The sequence below is a fragment of the Ornithorhynchus anatinus genome, unplaced genomic scaffold (genome assembly GCF_004115215.2).
Source record: "Ornithorhynchus anatinus isolate Pmale09 unplaced genomic scaffold, mOrnAna1.pri.v4 scaffold_88_arrow_ctg1, whole genome shotgun sequence".
NCBI lineage: Eukaryota > Metazoa > Chordata > Mammalia > Monotremata > Ornithorhynchidae > Ornithorhynchus > Ornithorhynchus anatinus.
Window position 1 is genome coordinate 542,161 of NW_024396941.1, and position 8,429 is coordinate 550,589.

The window sequence follows — 8,429 nt, forward strand, 5'->3', positions numbered from 1 at the left end:
CTCTTCTCTTTTCAATCTACACACGCTCCCTTGAGGAACTCTTCCACTCCAATAGCTTCACAACAATGTGGACGGCTAGCATATCGACTTCACTAGTCCTGACTTCTTTCCTTCTCTGCAATCTCCTGCCTGAAGGACATGTCTACATGGCCAAAACTTACCCCTTACCTTTTCTCCTGAATTGAAGAAGAAGAAGCCCCTTATTTGGCATAATTTAACTTTCATTACATTCTTTGGCAAAGGAAATGGGGGAGGTTACTATTTCTGAGGACAGTCAGCTCCCCTCAAAATTTTAAAACTGAATCAGTGAGCAAGAGCATATACAATATAGGTACTATGACTAGGAAATTCAAAGAAAAAGCATGAATTATACACAGTCAAATTGTTTAATGGAGGGTACTGGGAAAAGCATCAAGATGGTATGAGGTTAAAAGTGAAAAGGACAAAGCTTCAGGAGGGAAAAAAAGCATAATTCAGAAGAACAAAACACCAAGTGTGAGTAATGGGAAAATTAAAGAAAAAAGTAAATTATTCTAAGAGGAAAAGCCTGGGCATCCAATGAAATATCATATTAGAAGAAGAAATATAAAGAATAAAAGCAATATTGAAAGTGAAGAAAATGGGGAAGGACAAAATACTTTGACAGTCAAAATACAGTGGCTTTTCTTATTCAGGGTTGACCCAAAGCCGAGAGGAACGAACAGAAGAAACCCAACAGAACTCAAGATTGGTGTATGAGAAAGATGTTACTTACTAAGATTCGAAGGACTATGGAATTTGTCCCTGAAAGATAATCTTGATCATATTCCATCAGGTGAAAGGATTGCCTTTAAGTTGTTCACTGTCTGCATTCTTTAATTAGTTCCCAAACACAGAATATTATTAGGGAGCATATCCTTTAATAAGAGCCACATCTTCTGATTGATTCTTGTACACAGGATACCTGTGTGTGTGTTTTGGGGGAGCGATGGGAAGTCCATATTTGCCCAGATGTGACTTTCTGGGCTGGAGAGCTCGGTGGAAATCAATTTTCTGTAAGGACTTATCTTTTGGTGGAGACCAGGCTGGAATTCCTCAAGGTCAGCCTGAGATTCATTCATTCATTCGTTCAATTATATTTATTCGTTCATTCATTTTCATTCAATAGTATTTATTGAGCGCTTGCTGTGTGCAGAGCACTGTACTAAGCGCTTGGAATGTACAAATGGGCAACAGATATAGACAATGCCTGCCCATTGACTGGCTTACAGTCTAATCAGGGGAGACAGACAGACAAACACAATAGCAATAAATAGAATCACGGTGATGAACATCTCATTAACAAAATAAATAGGGTAATAAAAATATATACAAATGAGTGGACAAGCACAGTGCTGAGGGGAGGGGAAAGGAGATGGGGAGGAGCAGAGTGAAAGAGGGGGAAAAGGGAGCTTAGCTGAGGGAAGGTGAATGGGGGGGGTAGAGAGGCAGCAGAGGGAGCAGAGGGAAAAGGGGAGGCTCAGTCTGGGAAGGCCTCTTGGAGGAGGTGAACTTTCAGTAGGGCTTTGAAGAGGGGAAGAGAACTAGTTTGCGGAGGTGAGGAGGGAGGGCTTTCCAGGACAGAGGGAGGACGTGGGCCAGGGGTTGAGGGTGGGATAGGTAAGAACGGGGGACGGTGAGGAGGTGGGCGGCGGCGGAGCAGAGCCTGCGAGGTGGGCAGTAGAAAGAGAGAAGGGAGGAGAGGTAGGAGGGGGCAAGGTGATAGAGAGCCTTGTAGCCTAGAGTGAGAAGTTTCTGTTTCATGCAGAGGCTGATGGGCAATGACTGGAGGTTTTTAAGACAGGAAGTGACATGGCCAGAGTGTTTCTGCAGGAAGATGAGCCGGGCAGTGGAATGAAGAATAGACTGGAGCGGGGAGAGACAGAAGGTACGGAGATCAGAGAGAAGGCTGACACAATAATCCAGCCGGGATATTATGAGAGCCTGTACCAGTAAAATAGCCATTTGGGTGGAGAAGAAAGGGAGGATCTTGGCGATATTTTAAAGGTGAGACCGGCAGGTCTTGGTGACGGATTGGATGTGTGAGGTGAATGAGAGAGCAGAGTCAAAGATGACACCGAGGTTGCGGGCTTGAGAGACGGGAAGGATGGTCGTACCATCCACAGTGACAGGGAAATCAGGAAGAGGACAGGGCATGGGAGGGAAGATAAGGAGCTCAGTTTTGGACATGTGGAGATTTAGGTGGCGGGCAGACATCCAGGTAGAGACATCTCGGAAGCAGGAGGAGATATGAGCCTGAAGGGAGGGGGAGAGGACAGAGGCAGAGATGTATATTTGTGTGTCATCTGCATAGAGATGATAGTTGAAGCCATGAGAGCAAATGAGTTTACCAAGGGAGTGAGTGTAGATGGAGAACAGAAGAGGGCCAAGAACTGACCCTTGAGGAACCCCAACAGTTAGAGGGTGGAAGGGGGAGGAGGACTCTTCGAAGGAGACCGAGCATGAACAGCCAGTAAGATAAGAGGAGAACCAGGAGAAGATGGAGTCTGTGAAGCCAAGGTGAGATAAGGTGTGGAGGAGAAGGGGATGGTCAACAGTGTCAAAGGCAGCTGAGAGGTCAAGGAGGATTAGGATAGAGTAGGAGCCATTGGATTTGGCAAGAAGGAGGTCATGGGTGACCTTTGAGGGAGCAGTCTTTGTAGAGTGGAGGATGTCAAGTTTATTGACACCTTTCCTGCCCATAATGAGCAGGAGAGACACATTAATACAAATACATGAATTATGGATATGTACATAAGTGCTGTGGTGATGAGGGAGGGGTGAATAAATGGTGTAAATCCAAGTGTTATGGAAGTACACCTATATGCAAGTAGGGGACAAGTAACTCAGTTTAAAGTTTTATGAGAAACAAGAAACTATAGACTCTTTTTCAGAGTATGGCACCATCTTCTTTAATCCACCCTTTCAATTGATCAATCAAAGAATGGTATTCAGTGAGAGTTTATACTAAGTGGAAAAGAGTACTAAAAAAAGCAGTGAGGATTCGACCCAAGGTGGTGACACAAGCAAGGAAAACAACACTCAGAGACAGTGCTGGATAGATCAGAAAAGGGAGGAATATGACCGAGTGCCCGTTCACCTCTGGAGAGGTATGAGTGACACAGCGGAGCCCCTCTTCAGTTTGGCCGTGCCTTTATTTACAACATATAGCGAGAACTAGCCAATCACAAAAGACCTCAGACAAGTGTGTTTTCTTCAATGACTAAAGTAAGAAGCAATCTCCGTTCACCGGAATTGGCGGACATGGTATACATCTCACTTGAAATGGCATCCAGGACACCCTGAGGCAAAAATGGAGTCGTTTAGAACAAGCGCTGCTATTCTCAGAATGCTGCTCTAAAACACTAAGCACTTGGAAAAATACATCAGAAGGAAAACACAATTTCCCTGTGGGCAAGGGACTTACAATCTAACGGGGGAGACCGACAGAAATTATTTACAAATAGTGGGACTGGGAGGAAATGCTCTTTTCTCTGGTTCCTCTTCTGTGAAATGAGGCTTCATTAGTCCTTTTCCCTCCGACTTAGGCAGTGGGACAGGGACTGTGTCTGATATAATTATCTTGTATCTACCCCAGCTCTTACTGCAGTGCTTGGCATGGAATGCTTAACAACTATTATTATTATTATCACTATTGTTATTATTGTTTTCATTCATAGTATTAGTAGTATTTGGCCACTTGATATTGACAACTGCAGAGTATGTAAGGTAGGTCCTTTATTGTCCCATCTGGGCTAGTGGCTAGATACTGGTGGCCAGAGCCCAGGTTTGGACATCTCAGATTGTCCAAGATTTTTCAGTCTACCTTACCTTCCAAGAGAGGATTTCTTAGTCTTCTTTATGTCTAGCTGTCCCGTGCCCTGCAGTGAGGGATCCTTCAGGGTTGTCTGAGCAGAGAATCATAACCCCTGCCACATGATGGTGAGGTTTCCTTCAGATAGTAGAAAAACATTCATTTTGCTGATGAAGACCAGAACGTGGAAACTGCATGGTAGTCTATGACTGCCACTGTGAGCCAGGCTCTTTTCCTTCTAATCAGATGTCTAGAAAGCAGCTGGACTTTCCATTCACACACATGTCCTGAGTCACTGCAGTAAGTGGATGAATCAGATCAGACACCCATCAATCTCTGGATCAGGTGTCGTTCTTGTTCTAAATCCATCAGGTCATCAGCAAGTTTTCAGCTACCGTTCCTATAAGCCAATCTAGCAACGAATCTGAGAGGCAACTGGCATTAGTACATCCCACTGAACAAGCTCAGGGATCCTTGCCCATTGGGCAAGGTCCTGAGGCCAGGCTACAGGGATTATTTTAAGGTAGTTGGTGGAGCCAGAGTGGAGTAGGGTCCCAGAAGCCTGGGGAAATGTGCAGGCAAGGTGATGAGACCATTGATCTTAATAGGACTTCTGGGAGCCCATGTTCCAAGCAGGTAATTATCTCAAGAAATTGAGACTTTGTGAAAGGAAATCCTGAGTGAGTTAGGAAAAGATCCCAAGAGATGGTCCACCCTCTTTCTCTCTTTTCATACTCCTCCCCATATCAGCATCCTTCTCAGACTATGACTCTTCTCACACTTATTAAATCAGTTCTATTATTATTACTATTGTAGTTATTAAGCATTTACCAAGTGCTAAGTAACAAGATATATTCAAAATAATCAGTTCAGATACCATACTTGTCCTACACAGGGATCACAATCTAAGGGGGAGGAAAAATAATTATCTTACCTTCATTTGACAGATGAGGACACTGAGGCTGAGAGAGATTAAGAGATTTACACGAAGTTGCGCAATATTTTGCTCGGAATTGTACTTTCCAAATGCTTAATAGAGTGTTCAATACACAGTAAGTGCTCAGTACATACGATTCAATGAACGAATGAATGAATCATTTTGTTATTTAAAAGAGGACTTCCAACAGGGAAGTGAGTTGGTTCCTTCCATGGAGATATCTCAAATTCCCACTCCAAGCACTGTCACAGCAACAGCAAGTGACACGGTAATGACAGCCCTAGAGGGAGATGAGTTCAACCACCTCGTCCCTATAATTGCTGCTCTGGCTAGGTCCCACCAGAACAGAAAAGCCAAGTTTTTCTCTGCAAAGCATTGTGTTTTGGGAGAATAAACATGTTCAGGTGAGTGTGTCATGAAGTGTCAGGCTCTGTGCAACAAGGAAAGGAGAGGGATAATCAGAGGGAGAGTGCAACCTGGAAGCAGGGATACAGGGACCTGGGTCTATGATGTTGTATCAGGAGGTTCCTCCAGTGGAGTATGTGAGTCACCACACCCTCTCCATCTCTCCAATAACTGCTTTCTGCCAGGAGTTGGCTTAATTAGTGGTGACTTCCTAGGAGTCGGAATTTCAGACAAAAAAAGATCCTTCCACTGAAGCCTAATTTCTGACCCAGGGTATCAGGCATTGAAAATAAATGTTCTCTCTCTTCCCTAGGCTCCAGATCCTCAGGGAACTTGTCTACTAAGTATGTAGTACAGCGTTCCGTTTTCATTAGATGTTCAACATATACCATTGATTGATTGATTGATTAATCTCTACTCAGCATTCCCTCAGCACCTCCTCTACAGCTTATGCTGTGGGCATTGTACATTAACTGTCATGGGAAAGTGGGGATGTGCTGAGGATGAAGTGAGAAGAAGAAATTTAAGGAAAATTGTATTACCATTTTAGAGTTCCTGAGAATTATGCTATACTTTCTGGGGAAGAGGAGAGTCCAGATCTTTACTAGATCAGACAAACCAGTGTTTCCTACTCTGGCAATCAAAACCCTCCCCTCCTTTCTCCTGTCGCTCCCCCCTCGCTCCCTCAACCTGGCCTAAACCTGGCCTAAACCCTTCTTCCTGTAATGAATTTCATTGATTCTCATTCCCAGAAAATAAGATTTGTTAATTTCTACCCCCGAATCCTACCCACGAGCCCCACTTGAAACTTAGAGATCTACCCAGAGCTCTTCTAATTGTTCCTGCCACCTTTTTGGCAATTAATAATCCATATCCTGGGTTTCCTATTTGTACAGAAACTTCCTTATCTAATTTCCTCACTTAAATTTCACATTCTAGTCAATACTACCAGCATCCATCTTGACCCTGTAGCCCTCAGTAATGGTGTTGCCATTTACTTCAGACTGTCTCTTTCTACTCTCTCACTTCCTAACCCTTGCTCACACTCTTCCTTCTTTCTATAATACCCTTCCCCTTCAAATATCCAAGCCTTTACTTCTTCTCATTTTCAAAGCCCTTCTGAAAATCCACCTCCTACGAAAAGCATTTCCTAATTAATTTCCTCCTTCTCAGATTGCTTCATTCCACTGTTCGCCCTATTATGTTTACATGATTTAGCACTTAGTGTAGTCTCAGTGCAGTTTTTGTTTGATATGGAGGTTGATAGGCAACCACTGGAGGTTTTTGAGGGTGGGGGTGACATGCCCTGAACATTTCTGTAGAAAGATAATCTGGCTAGTGGAGTGAAATATGGACTGAAGTGAGGAGAGGTAGAAGGTGGGGAGGTCAGAAAGGAGGCTGATATGGTAATCCACTCGGGATAGGATTAGAATTTTTTTCCCCCACTTCAGCCTTTCTGTAAAACCATTTTCCTTCATTGGCTAAAGGTTTCTCAATCTTTCTTGCTTCCTCTTTGCCTTCTTCCTTCTCCACCTTTATCTCTGTTTTCTTCTTTCATCTCACCCCCTACCTTGTCTCTTCTATTTCACTCCACTGTACTGTGGGTGTTCACATAGAAATTAGCCAATCACTACTAATATTCTTTAAACACTTTGTCTTCTCCATAAATATTGGCATAACTCCTCCTGTTTCCACCAGTTTTCAAGTACTGAGCTTTAGGTTCTCATCATCTGTGAAGTCATTTTTTCCTGGAGGCTTGAAGATGCGTGGGGAGGGGGGGGAAGAACAAAGAGAGTGAGTCGTGGTGATGTGGAAGGGAGGAGGAGTTGACATAAAGCGGGGCTTCGTCTGGGAAGTCCTCTGGGAGGAGGTGTGCCTTCAGTAGCACTTTGAAAGGAGGAAGAGTTATTGACTGGCAGATTTGAGGAGGGAGGGCATTCCAGATCAGAGATAGGACATGGGCCAGGGATAGGCAGTGAGACAGGCGAGATTGAGGCACAGTGAGAAGGTTAGCACCAGAGGAGTGGAGTGTACTGGCGAGATGTAGAGAAGAGAAGTGAGGTAGGAAGGGGCAAGATGATGAAGAGCTTCATAGCCAATAATGAGGAGTTTTTGTTTGATACGGAAGTCGATAGGCAACCACTGGAGATTTTTGAGGAGGGGGGTGACATGCCCTGACCATTTCTGTTGAAAGATAATTCAGGCAGTGAATTGAAGTATGGATTTAAGTGGGGAGAGGCAGGAGGTTGAGAGGTCAGAAAGGAGGCTGATGCCAAAATTCAGTGGGAATAGGATGAGAGATTGTACTAACATGGTAGCAGTTTAGATGGAGAGGAAAGGGAAAATCTTAGTATTTGTATTTGTTGGTATTTGTTAAGCACTTACTATGTGCCGAGCACTGTTCTAAGCGCTGGGGTAGACACAGGGGAATCAGGTTGTCCCACGTGGGGTTCACAGTCTTAATCCCCATTTTACAGATGAGGTAACTGAGGCACCGAGAAGTTAAGTGACTTGCCCAAAGTCACACAGCTGACAAGTGGCCGAGCCGGGATTCGAACCCATGACCTCTGACTCCAAAGCCCGGGCTCTTTCCACTGAGCCACGCTGCTTCTCATGCTTAGTGATACCATGAAGGTGAGACCAACAGGATTTGGTGATGGATTGGATATGTGGGCTGAATAAGAGACGGAGTCCAGGCTGACACCAAGGTTGAGGGCTTGTGAGATGGGCAGAATGGTTGTGCCGCCCTCAGTAACGGGAAAGTTTGGGACAGGGCAGGATTTGGGAGGAAAGATAAGGAGTTTTGTCTTGGACATGTTGAGTTTTAGGTGGTGGGAGGACATCCAAGCAGAGATGTCCTGAAAGCAAGAGGAGATGCAAGCCTGGAGAGAGAGAGAGAGAACAGGGGAGGAGATCTAGATTTGGGTATCATCTGCATAGAGATGATACTTGAAGCCTTGGGAGTGAATGAGTGCTCCAAGGGAGTGAGTGTAGATGGAGAATAGAAGGGGACCAAGAACTGAATCTTGAGGAACCCCTACAGTTAGGGGATGGGAGGGGGAGGAGGAGCCTGCAAAGAAGACTGAGAATGAAGAGCCAGAGAGATAAGGGGAGAACCAGGAGAGGATGGAGTCAGTGAAGCCAAGGTTATATAACATATTGAGGAGAAGGGGATGGTCCATAGTGTCAAAGGCAGCTGAGAGGTCGAGGAGGTTTAGGATGGAGTAGGTGCCATTGGCTTTGGCAAGAAGGAGG